The following is a 13877-nucleotide window of genomic DNA, read 5'->3' on the forward strand; positions in this document are numbered from 1 at the left end:
GTGGGAACTCTCCTTGTAATGTAAATAAAATATGTGCACTTATTTTAAGGGAGGGTATATTTGGTTTTTTTTTATTTAATAATATCAACTCTGTTCTCTATTATTTAATGAAAATAGTACCTTAGAGTTGTTAATGGGGTCCCATCGATTTATTCGATTCGAAAACGATTTCATAAATTAAACACACTCATCAACGAATATCTTTCAAGCTTCAGACTTTCCACTTGGCGCCGATGGAAAGATCACGCTCCTACTACGGTAATGACTGCTTAAAAGTACCAAAAGTGTAACGCAGGCAGTATTAGATCACAAATCGCACTCTCAAGCATCTTCCTGTGAACACTTAACCCTTTGACTACCCATGTCATCTACAAAGAACTTGACTTTAATAGTCCACTGTTGATTTTTCTTATGATAATTTCACCCTCTAGGGCCTTAAATTTTTTTGTTTGAGTATATTAACGGTGCTGTTCTCATATCTAAAGGGTGATTTTTTTGAGGTTAGGATTTTCATGCGTTAGTATTTGACAGATCACGTGGGATTTCAGACATGGTGTCAAAGAGAAAGATGCTCAGTATGCTTTGACATTTCATCATGAATAGACTTACTAACGAGCAACGCTTGCAAATCATTGAATTTTATTACCAAAATCAGTGTTCGGTTCGAAATGTGTTCATTCACCGTAACGTTGCGTCCAACAGCATCTTTGAAAAAATACGGTCCAATGATTCCACCAGCGTACAAACCACACCAAACAGTGCATTTTTCGGGATGCATGGGCAGTTCTTGAACGGCTTCTGGTTGCTCTTCACTCCAAATGCGGCAATTTTACTTATTTACGTAGCCATTCAACCAGAAATGAGCCTCATCGCTGAACAAAATTTGTCAAAATTTGAACACATTTCGAACCGAACACTGATTTTGGTAATAAAATTCAATGATTTGCAAGCGTTGCTCGTTAGTAAGTCTATTCATGATGAAATGTCAAAGCATACTGAGCATCTTTCTCTTTGACACCATGTCTGAAATCCCACGTGATCTGTCAAATACTAATGCATGAAAATCCTAACCTCAAAAAAATCACCCTTTATTACATATCAATGGCGGACAGCACAACACGTGTTGCGATATCTTGCTTTCCTTGTCCATTTGCAAAGAAAACTCTCCTATCATTGAGCTCGTCTCGATAGAGAAACAAACAAAAATTGTAAAATTTAATGAGCTTCACATAGAAAAAAAATTATTTCACCGTTATATACCGATTTAGACCAAACTTGGCATGCATTTTGGGAGCCATAGCAGATGTCATCGTCCAAAATTTCAGAAATATCGAATAAAAATTGCGTCCTCGAGAGGCTCAAGACATCAAATCGGTTAGTCGCTATATCGGGTTATAGAAAGAATTCGACCAAGCTCAATGTCATAGCGGCACTAAACCTGCAAAATCTCAGCGAAATCAGATAATAATTGCACCCTCTAGTGTCTTAATAACTCATATCGGTTAATCGGTATATATGGGAGCTATATTCAAATATATGGCCCATTTTCATTCCCCAACAATCTACATGAAAAAGAAGTAACTGTGCAATATTTGAAGCCAATTGCATTTTTCTCTTAAAACTCGTTCATTGGTTATTTTTTATTGGATTGACTCCATTGACTACCAATGTCCTCTCAGGAGGACATTTTGCTGCAGACAAGCCAACTAACATATATTCTCAAAATAAGCATTTTTGTGTTTCTTAGCACTCCAATTAACTAGTTGCAAAGAGAAAATAATTTTCTCATTGCTACTCTGAATTCGGTACTGGTTAATGGTTAAGAATCGTAAAAAACAGGAATCTTACAAAATCTGACTTTAGAATACATGAATACTTTTTGTTATTTCATTTAATATATTGGTGTTTTCCATAAATCCTTGCCGGCTGCCGAAAATATTGGCCCTTAATCCAGCATGAAACATAACAGAGATGTTTTTAAAACGCAAAAACTGTCTGATACAGACCATCGCAGTTGGGGGTGAAAGAATGAGAAGGGAGGGAAGTTTTATTACTGTTTGAAAGAAATGCGTAGAAAGTCAAATTTCTTCTTCACAAATTCAGTTGTGTATATACGCAATCGTAAATTTTCGAGTACAAGGACATAAAGATTGAATGTGATGGAGGGATCAAATCCACGCATATCCAGCTCAAAATTTCACTGCAATCACTACTCTATTTTTGTGCATAGGTATGTATGTAGAAGAACATGCAATACAAACATAGCTGTTGCATAAAATTAAATTAACTCAAAGTTCCATAATCACTAGGATTGTATTTCTATAAATGTTTGTTTAGATATTTGCCAACAAAATGGGGATATTCTATTTTTTTGTCATGGGAGTGATTGTAACGAAATTTTTAAATTGTTGAATTAATACGTTTTTGTATAACAGGTGCCAGAGATATTAATGTAGTTTTCAAGCTGTTGCTACTTGTTCTAGATACACAAATAAATGGATAAAAAAACTGCCGCTTGTACATAAATCTAGGACAATGCGTAATTTGTTGGCGTTGTCATGTTATAAACCTCAAATGGAATCGAATGTCTGTCTATCTCATACTCAGACGTTTGTATTCACTCTGGAGTTGATGATGCTGTGTTTTAGTATGTACTTAGCGTTCAGTTCACACTACTCAATGGCCAATGGCCATAGGGGAGGAAGTAGTCGCAAAATGTCGACGACGAAACTTTTTTGAAAGTTAAGTTCTGCAGAGTTGGTATGAAATTTAAGAAGGCACAACCCCGTGGTGTTCCCCACACAAGCACATGAAAGACAATGAAAGTTGTCGAGACGAAATAAGTACACACACACAAACACACAAAACCAGACGTATACAAGTTTCCAAACTTGTTTATTTATTTTTTTGTTTTTTTGACTACTATGACGTAAGCATTTTGGCATTTTTTTGAAGTTTTACTTTGTCTCTATTTGAGTTTTTCTTTGCATCGATAGATTGAATTGAGCTTTACGAACGGATAAATTGATAAATCAATCATTTAAGTTTGTTTGAGGAAAATTGAATTTCTGTACACCCCGTCTTTATCTTAAACGAAATTGAAGCAGTGTATTGGAGCTTAAACCATGAGAATAAGTATGTAGCCAAACAACTACAATTTTTTGGCTTGTGTTTTAGAGGTAAAATAAAAAGCAGATTTGTGTTTTTTTTTTTTGACGAATGTCACTGCCAATTGTTTAACAAGAAATTGCTTAATTCGGGGATAAAAAACCCTATGACGTTATAAGAGTCATGCCACTTTAAAAACAATACAAAAAACAACAACGATTGAGTTTCTTGTGGCGGCACTTTGCTCATGATTCGTGATTTCACGTGAATCACACTACAAATTCGCGCCAATTCTAATCGTCAGTTTTCCAATAGAAATTTTTTCTAAGAACCAATGGATTAGAATTCACCTTTGTTGTTTTAAATATGAACAATGCTTCTTATTATGGCTTAAAATATGCCTATTTTGTTATTTTTATGTGTTAGCGAATACAATGCCAGTATTCCAGGCAGGACTACACATTGCCTGAGCAGCCAATTGATAAATAGTACTGTTCCACCATACCTGATAGAGCCAATTGAAGCTGCAATGTCTTGAGATTTTGTATCTGTGGGTATGCCTCTGGCGCCATGTAGCTAATTTTTCGAAATGAGGCCCAAAGACAATGGATGACAAATGGTTGCGAATGCGGGGGGCTGTGAAGGCTGCAGTATCATGTGGCCCCAAAAAACCTGAAGATGTTGTTGTTGTAGTGTTTCATCCATTCGGCTGCGGGGTTCTGTTAAATATTCAGATCTAGAAACTCTGCAACTTAGTTTGGTTGCACCTAGAGGGATTTGGTCCAAAGTCGAGTAAGCTTGGCTGGGCTGCTTAAACAGGTGGCGTGTGGTCCCAAGTTACCATCGGGTACACATGTATAGCATTCATACTGCTTTCACTCAGTAGCAGTATGAATGCTATCTAGTCCCGTCTAAATCCACCCCAATTTTGGCCGGTGGATGGCTATCCACAACACAGTGTATGGGGGGATTCCAAACTATCTAATAGATACTGCCGAGACAGCATGTAGTTGCGTCTTGCACGGATAGAATCTTTGCATTCTGAAGGGTCTGAATGTTATTCCACTGCGTTACGCGCTTTGCTGTGGCTGGCTCCAACCAAAATCTCCCTCAACTTTTCCGTCATGATACGTCGCAGTCTGCTTGAAAAATATTTTAATAAACTAGGTTAGGTTAGGTTGGAGAGCATGCTACTAAACTAGATGTTGCAGCGATTTCTACAGTAGCTGCGAGCACGTTGGAAACTATTTAAAATAGTCCCGTCTAAATCCACCCCAATTTTGGGCGGTGGATGCCTATCCACACCACAGTGTATGGGGGGATGGTATCTGCGATAGCAGCCCAGTAGATACTGCCGAAACAGCATGTAGTTGCGTCTCGCACGGATAGAATCTTTGCATTCTGAAGGGTCTGAAAATTATTCCACTACGTTACGCGCTTTGCTGTGGCTGGCTCCAACAAAAATCTCCCTCAACTTTTCCGTCATGATACGTCACAGTCTGTTTGAAAAATATTTTAATAGACTAGGTTAGGTTAGGTTGGAGGGCATGCTACTAAACTAGATGTTGCAGCGATTTCTGCAGTAGCTGTGAGCACGTTAGAAGCTATTTAAAACATCAATCCCATGGCAGCCGGTTGTACGTACCAGATTGACCCGATAGAATTCTTCGTCGTCAAGGGCTGCCGCCTCAGTGTATAACACACTGCTACAACAACAACAACATTTAAAACATCAGGTGTGTCCCGCAATAAAAGGTATAAAGAATTTCACTTTAGGATCTTATTGTTTGAAGACTTGTCAAAATTTGCAAGTTTTTAGGCTTTTAAAGTGATCTGGCTGGTTCAACCGTAGGTACTAGAAGGTCTACTGTTCCTGATTGCCCCTTAAACCATAAATCTTACGTTACAATATTCCAAACTATCTAATAGATACCCTCGTCCCATAAGTATAGCAAAAATTCTAATTTTAAGTTAAAACGAGAATAAACTCGAAAATATTCTTTTTATTGAAAGCCACCGCAAATCAATGCAACGGCATTGCCACAGGCACACTGCGATGAAAACAATTAAATGATACGTATAAAGTGTAGGGCTTTTTTTGTATAACCACGGAAATGCTTCTTTTACTTACATTTATGTACATAAGAGTTTCTTCTTTAGCACATGGGTCTGAGCAAGGAGTACATATCATCTTGATATATAGATGTACACATGTAAGTGAAGTGATGTCAGCTACTGGCGCCAAAAAGAAGCCTATACAAGGAGTAAGCGTGTATTTGAACAATAAACAAGTGGTTCCCCATCCATGGTGCTGCGTATACTCTGGCCAGACAATCGCAGTAATCCAACATGGCCAGATCTACATACATATGTGGGCTCTTTCACCACCCATCCATTCACTAGCGTTCACTCACCCCCTGGAGTATAGTTATATGTTGCCAGTATCACAAGAAAAATAGACTCTCAATGGACATTACTGGCATACAGTATGAAACAGAAGACAATGTGTGTGCTTCCCCCAACGAAAATGTCCTGAAATTCTACCAAAGACAGTTCCCAAGCAACTCATGTTTGTTAGCCCATTAATGGTCAAGATAATTTGTTTCCTTGGAAACTATATGAGTGACTTTGGGGAATTCCTTCACATTCCCTAAATAATGATAAAATAAGGATAATGACGCAACACATTGTCTATAATTGTCATGATAAATTAAATTTTCTAATTAAAAAAGTGCAAGTGCTGACGACACTTCTCTGGAGTCTAATCTGGTTATATTATCCTTAATGGGAGAGTTGCGAAGCTGCAATTAAATAATGGATCGACTATTGCAACTCAACTATATATACCCAATACAAGAGTATATGAATAAATAATGCAAATTTTCAACCAAATTGGTTGATAGCCAGATTGAATAGATAGGTCTTTTTGATAGGTCAAAACATAAAAAGGAAGAATTTCTACATTGTTTCGATAGATAAGTATTTTAATGCGTTCAGACCAAATCTGTTTTGGGTAAAATTGGGTAAAAAAATCAAAAATCTTGCAAAAATTCTTGGAATACGCAAAATTGTGAATATTTGAGGTTAAGTTAGGTTTAAGTGGGTGTATGCCATCCGACTCACTTAGAGGTTTTCGTCTATTGTGATAGGAGAAGGAAGATGCCTTCTATTTCCTATCGTTGAACCATCCAGATCGCTTTAAAAAGCCCGAATGTTCACAACAGAACCTAAAGTGGAACTCCTTCTGAATGCCAGTGCGAGAACACACACAGCAAATGTTCTATAGTCTCTACTTCCTGGACGTTCTCACAGCTTCTGCAAAAGTCGTTACTTGCAACGTTCAGTCTGTCAGCATGTTTTCCAATTAGACAGTGACCAAAACCTTAAAAGGTATGTCAAATAATATCGCTATACAAAAGTGGTACCGGTAAAAAGGTGTCAAATTTGATATACTCTAAAGTGGTACAACGGTAACACTGGTGGGTACCACAGTAGCAAGAGAACAACCCCTCTGGTGGGAATCGAACCGCCGCAACGGTAACTCGAGCACGTTACTTAATCAGCTACCAGGGCACTTAAGCTTAGGGTAAAAGGCATTACACATTAATAATTGATTTGTTTTACATTTACGATAATACAGACATGTGATGGAACCCCATTTCCTCAGAGAAAATATATTTCATCAACATTGTCCAGTAAAACTTATGACATGTTCATCTGAAATTCAAGGTTTAAAAATGTTCTCTTGTGCTCTTAGCTCTTTGTTGAATGAAGTTAATTATATATGGTTTGCATTTTTGATGCAAATGGATATATTGGCAATCGTCATTATTCAAATTTTTTATGAAGTTCGGGTCCTCTCTACTTAATGGCTTTATTGCATCCTAGTAATAGAACTGCGGATTTCGCAACGCGTGATTTATCAATCGCCACTATTTTCTCTATTTGATTTGGCCACCGTAGCTCAGAGGCTAGCATGTCCGTATTTGACTCTGAACGTCTGAGGAGAATAGCAGAAAAAAGTTTTAGCAGTGGGTGTCCTCTTCTAGTGCTGGCAACACTTGTGAGGTAATTACTTTAGGTAATTAGTTGTGTAAACTTCTCTACTAATGCTTCGCTCGGCGGCAAGCCGTTCTGAATCGGCAATAAAAGGGGGTCCCTTATCATTGCGCATAAACTCATTGATATTTGATGGAACTTTTGTGGGCAAATTTGCATTTGAGTTTTCTCTTTTATTTGTATCCCGATGGATGCTTAATAATCTTGCGTTTGTGCGAATGTTTTTGATAAAATTATAGCACATGTGGTCTGGAAGCACTTGTTTACAGCAGTTTGCAGCTTTGGTTGTACATAATGCCACAGTAAAGAAGCTTTTTCGCCTCCATATGCTAGTTTTGCGGCATTCTAAATCAGATTTACGATAGCAGTTTTGTTTAGAACAAACGTTAGCTTATCCGCCTATGACGCTGATTGTCTGTCTGGATTAGCATTAGATATGGAATGGAAAGTATTTTGTATTCAAAGATTTTAAGATTAAATAGTCGGAAGGTTTCTAAACAGCAAAGAAATTAGGCCACCTCTCGACCAAAACGCAGATGGAAAGACCTAGTTGTGAAAGACATCTCGAACTTGGTGTCAGAGATTCTAATGGAACAAATATTCTGTCATAGCCAATTAAAGTAAAGTCGAAAGGTTTAATTTCTCAACATAGAAACTTTTAACGAACACAAAATTTAAATGAAAAAAAAAACTCCTGAATATGGCCCCTGAATAATTCAATTGTGAGCAAAACCGTAGCGCAGAGGTTAGTATGTCCGCCTGTGACACTGAACGCCTGAGTTCGAATCCTGGTTTTCCCCTCCTAATGCTGGCAACATTTGTGAGGTACTATGCCATGTAAAACTTCTCTCCAAAGAGGTGTCGCACTGCGGCACGTCGTTCGGACTCGGCTATAAAAAGGAGGCCCTTTATTATTGAGCTTAAACTTGAATCGGACTGCACTCATTGACATATGAGAAGTTGGCCTCTGTTCCTTAGTGGAATGTTCGTGGGCAAAATTTGCAAATTTGCAAAATATTTGTCAACGTATTTTCCATTGTCCACTTAGATCGAAAGTTATGCGGGAATATGCAGGCACATCACAACAAAGGGGAAACATCGCATTGGCATATTGCAACCATGGTCGATCTTGCAATTGACCATGGTCGATTATTGCAATTGATATTGCGTACCTCTCCTATGATTATTTAAATTAGGTGACATTTTTGTTGTGTACATACACATACTCGTTTGCTCACATTGGATTGCTCAATGCCACGACAAAGTAGAGGTCAAGGGTCATCGCCATTCGTTAATTTCAATGGGAACATGACAATTTCTTATTATCAAGCATTTGTGGGCACAGAGATTTGTGAGGCTTTTATTACAGTTTACAAGGCCTTTGTTGGAACGCTATGCAAATTATATTTAATCCATGACGTGCCCTTCGTTGATTGTAGTTATGAAATTAATTGTATTTCCTAGACATACATTCATGCATTCTTGCAAAGGCCTTGATTTGGGATAAGCGGAGATGTCTGAATTTTCAACAATTCACAGCTGTGAATGCTTTTATAAAAGGTTCTAGAACGCATTTGAAACTTAATCACCATTTTCTGAGAATATCGGTACGTATCACAAGTGTAACATTGTTATTACTTTGCCTGGGCTTACTCATAACCGATAAGACAATAACATTCAGATGTTGCTTGATGAAATTCCAAAGACTTTCATTCTTATATTAAAATAATGATTAATATGTTTAATTTCCGTTTTCCGCCATGACACCGATTGCAGAAAGTTATTTTTAAGTGCTTGCAATTTGTTTGTTTTTTGTCGATTGTATTGCATTGATACTCATGTGTGAAGTATGTATATACATATTAAAACGTCTGATATATGGTATAAACTAATAGCATTCTATAGGATGGGGGTATACTAACTTCGGATGGGGAACTACTACCATTGTAATTCATCGATATAGTGATCTGAGACTCAACACAGTACAAATATTCTTGATCGTCTGACATTCTGTCTTTTGAAGGAGTAAAGCTAGGTATTTGAAATTTTGCGCCAGTACTCCTTAATGGGCCAAATCGGTCCAAGTTTTGATATAACTGCCGTATAAACCGATCTCCCAATTGGACTACTTGATAGAGCTGGCAAAATACCGATGCACTATCGATATTTTATTTTTTTTCTGTATATCGATTGATATTTTTCCTGTCGATACTTTCGACAAAGTTCATTTTTTTTTAATTAAACAAATCTATGGCGAGATCCGACTTGACTGAAATTTTGCAAGTGGCAGTTTGCTTCGACTGTACCAATATGCCAGCCCGTGATAGCTGTGAGCACCACACAGGCTGGTACATTGAGGTCCGATCTCTGTGGTGTTCATTGCTGTCACGAAAGCTTAGCTGCGAGCTTCCGGGCGCTTTTACAGGTTGCGTATAGTGGAATGCTCCATACTGAATATCTGCAGCAATCAGCGGTATCGAGCGGAGAGTCTCAGTGACAGGCCGAGAGGCCGGCTCTTGCACAAATACTAAGTGCCTACGATACTCGATATGACAAGGTGAGTTATTGGCTGGTGCGATTTAGGCGAAATTTTGTGTGCTCTCTTACAGTAACCTAAAAATAAAAATTTGGTATCCAAATTTCGGATGGGGTACCTAGGGGGGCAGCCCCACCCCAAAACCTACCATATATATAAAGACCAATCATGACAATATGGGACTCAAATGAAAGGTATTTAAGAGTAGAAAACGGGGGGGACCACCCCAACCTACAAAACACCCCTAAATCGGACATATTTACCGACCTTGACAATATGGGACTCAAATGAGAGGTATATCTAAATGTGGCACCAAGTTTCTGGGGGTGCACCCCTTTCGCAAAACATCCCCCAAACAGGACTTATTTACTGATCATGGCAATATGGATCTCAAATAAAAGGTATTTAAGTGTAGAATACGAATCTGATATCCAAATGTGGGAACAAGGGAAACAAAAACAACCCCCAAAGAGGACAAATTTGCTACAATAGTAATATGGGGCTCAAACGAAAGGTCTTTGGGAGTAAAGCACGAATCTGATATCAATATTCGGGAAAGTGTGTATGGGGCCACCACACCCCCATAACACCACCCAAATAGGAAGTATTTGCTGACCATTGCAATATGAGGCTTAAATAAGAGGTATTTTAGAGAAGAACACGAATCTCATATATGTTATCAAAGCCAAGTCACTGAACGGCCGCTCCATCCCCCAAAACGGGTAATGTTTACCGACTATGGAAATATGGGGCTCAAATGAAAGGTATTTGGGAGTAGACCACGAATCTGATGTCAACATTCAGGACCAACTGCCTAGGGGACGTCTCACCCCCATAACATCGTCCAAATAGAACATATTTGTTCACCATGACAATTTTGGGTCTTAAAGGGAGTGGAACTCGATATTGATTGATAAACCGAACATATGCAGACTTTTGCAATAAGGGGTTTAAATGAAAGGTATTTGAGATTAGAAAACGAATTTTGAGGCCAATGGCAATATGGGGTTCTAATAAATGATATTTAAGAGAAGAGCACGATGCTGGTATTTTTTCTGGACCATGGGTCTAAGGGACCACCTCACCCCCCAAAACACCCCTAAATCGGACATCATGCCAATATCGAGTTGATATAAGGACTTTTAATAATGGAGTATATCTAACACCCAAACGTGAATGACCCTAAACCCTGGAGCGAATTCATACACCAGTAAAGATCATAAGGGATTCAGATAAAGGCATTTATATTGTTATGCTTTTGCGACATACTTATATTATTTTCGTAGCATGGTATTTCAGAAAAAGCTATTTTATTGTCAGAAATAAACATTCAAGGCATAATTTTATAAAGTAAAAGAAGGCGCAACGGAGCGGGTCCGGTTCAGCTAGTAATAATATAAATATTAAAACAAAAATAAAATAAATTGACAAAAAATAAAGGAAAATAAAAAATTCAAATTGTAACCTAAGGCACATTTAATTGTTTTAAACATTGTGAATGTCCTTTATACAAGACAATTCAGTAACGGTAAATTTCCTTAAAATATTTAACTGAGTGGTGCCAATAACTCTCAAATTGATTTAGAAAGAAATCACAAATTGAACAACATACCGAAGAAAGGGTTTCAATCTTTAATTGTGAGAATTATTGTTTTGAAATCGTAACCAGGCATTATTTGTTGACCACATTTTGATGTCCTACATCTACGAAACTACTACAGTTTGCCAGATAACAAAATTAAATTTGAGAATAAAGTAAATATTTCTTTGCTTTTCTGATTGTGTAAGACCAACGTGAACAAATATATTCGCAAAACATTCTAATCACACTGCGAAGCGCCTTTATTTACCACTACTGTAGGAAGTGCAGTGTACTGATCTCGTAACTCCATTCGTACCTCATAGAAACATGGATATGAGACACAATTAAATTAATTTTTTTTAATTATTCCACATAATATATACTACTATGCTTTACCAAACATAACAAATATAAACACCATAAATAAGGTAAACATAGGTTCATTAACGTTAAAGATAGGGTAAAATACAAAAAAAAAATCAGTCCTATAGTGGTAGGTATCCATGGGTCGGCCTAGCCAAATCTAAGACACATAAGTACTATGTATTTGTTGAAGTAAGACGATAAATATATTGAAGTTTTGAGAAGGAAAAACCACTTGAAGAAACAAAGGCATATACAGTGACACAGAAAAGTTGGCATACCATCTCGTAAATGACTGTTACGCAATTGGGAAAAGATTTTGAAAAAAATTAGCTAATATTTATACTGCTAACTAAAGGAAGCAGATAAACGTTATCAAAACAAAATTTTAATATTTTAAAACATGCTCTTTGGGTGTGATATTAAGACTTACTTTTTATCATCGCGTTAAAATGTCACTGAGCTTTATTTGAAAACATCGTAACTTCTTAGAGGTATTCATTTCATACCGAGTATCAAAATTTGTTTAGATTCATGGGTCAGACGCTTTTAACGCACATCCACATCTGTGATTCAAATACAAAACATTGTAATTGTCTTATGTTTTAATTTTTTGATAAACGATGGAATAGTTCGAATAAATCGACAAAAATGAATAGATCAATAATTTGTATTGGCCCAAGACCATACAACACCACCATAGCACAGATGTATTTGTTTCCGATCGTCTTCAAACTTGACATAGGCATCCTTTTTATACCCTCCACCATAGGATGGGGGGTATACTAATTTCGTCATTCTGTTTGTAACTACTCGAAATATTCGTCTGAGATCTCATAAAGTAGATATATTCTTGATCGTCGCGACATTTTTTGTCGATCTAGCCATGTCCCTCCGTCTGTCTGTCGAAAGCACGCTAACTTCCGAAGGAGTAAAGCTAGCACAAATACTTCCTATTAGTGTAGGTTGGTTGGTATTGTAAATGGGCCATATCGGTCCATGTTTTGATATAGCTGCCATATAAACCGATCTTGGGTCTTGACTTCTTGAGCCTCTAGAGGGCGAAATTCTTATTCGATTTGAATTTTTTGAATTTGAATTTTTGCACGAAGTATTTTGTTATGATATCCAACAAATGGGCCAAGTATGGTTCAAATCGGTTCATAACCCGATATAGCTGTCATATGAACAGATCTGGGGACTTTACTTCTTGATTCTAAAGGGCGCAATTCCTATCCGATTTGGCTGAAATTTTGCATGAAGTATTTTATTGTTACTTTCAACAACTGTGTCAAATAAGGTTAAAATCGGTTTATAACCCGATATAGCTGCCATATAAACCGATCTGGGATCTTGACTTCTTCAGCCTCTAGATGTCGCAATTATTATACGATTTGCCTGAAATTTTGTATGACGGATCCTCCCATATCTTGATATCGCTCTAATAGCACAGCAAATCATTTCTTATATCCTTTTTTGCCTAAGAATTGATGCCGGGAAAAGAACTCGACAAATGCGATCCATGGTGAAGGGTATATAAGGTTCGGCCCGGCCGAACTTAGCACGCTTTTACTTGTTTGACTTAGAAACGATGCTTATTCAAACTGGTAAAAATCAGTTCGGATTTGGTGATTTGTTAACCGATCCTTACTTAATTTGGCACAAAGGTTTCCCTTATGATTCTTCAGCTCACTGGTGAATATCATAGAAATCAGTTGAGATTTCGATATACATCCCATATATACTAATACTATTCCATTAAGGAGCAGGGAATACTTCTCATCTCTCATGGATATGAGCAAGTATACAGTCCTATTAAAGTTTGAGCTCAATGATAAGGGGCCTCCTATATTATGTCGGGTCCAAACGGAGCGCCGCCGAAACCACTTGGTAGAGAAGTTTTAACATGGCAGAATACCTCATAAATGTAGCCAGCACTAGTAAGAGGATAACAACCGCTGAAAATGTTTCTGATGTTTACGCCAGGGTTTGAACCCAGGCATTCGGTGTCATAGGCGAACATGTTAACCTCTGCGCCACGATGGCCTCCGATATACAGTCAATCAAATAAATTTACATACACATCGTTTATTCAACAAACAAACCAACCAAATATGCTCATGGTGTAAGATTTTTAAATATGACTCATTCTTCTAAGCTGCATAACATATTCATCTTTGCAATAAGTATAACTAAAGTTGAGATATCACTCTTATTTGCGCCCTAATA

At 37.5% G+C, this 13877-nt stretch overlaps 1 protein-coding gene across 2 annotated transcripts in view; it reads left to right on the forward strand.

The window, feature by feature from the left end:
* LOC106081348 (23 kDa integral membrane protein) overlaps positions 1-13877 on the forward strand; it is a 39615-nt gene that overhangs the window by 11809 nt on the left and 13929 nt on the right. The window lies entirely within an intron of this gene.

Source organism: Stomoxys calcitrans, chromosome 5 (assembly GCF_963082655.1).
Source record: "Stomoxys calcitrans chromosome 5, idStoCalc2.1, whole genome shotgun sequence".
Taxonomy (NCBI): Eukaryota; Metazoa; Arthropoda; class Insecta; order Diptera; family Muscidae; genus Stomoxys; species Stomoxys calcitrans.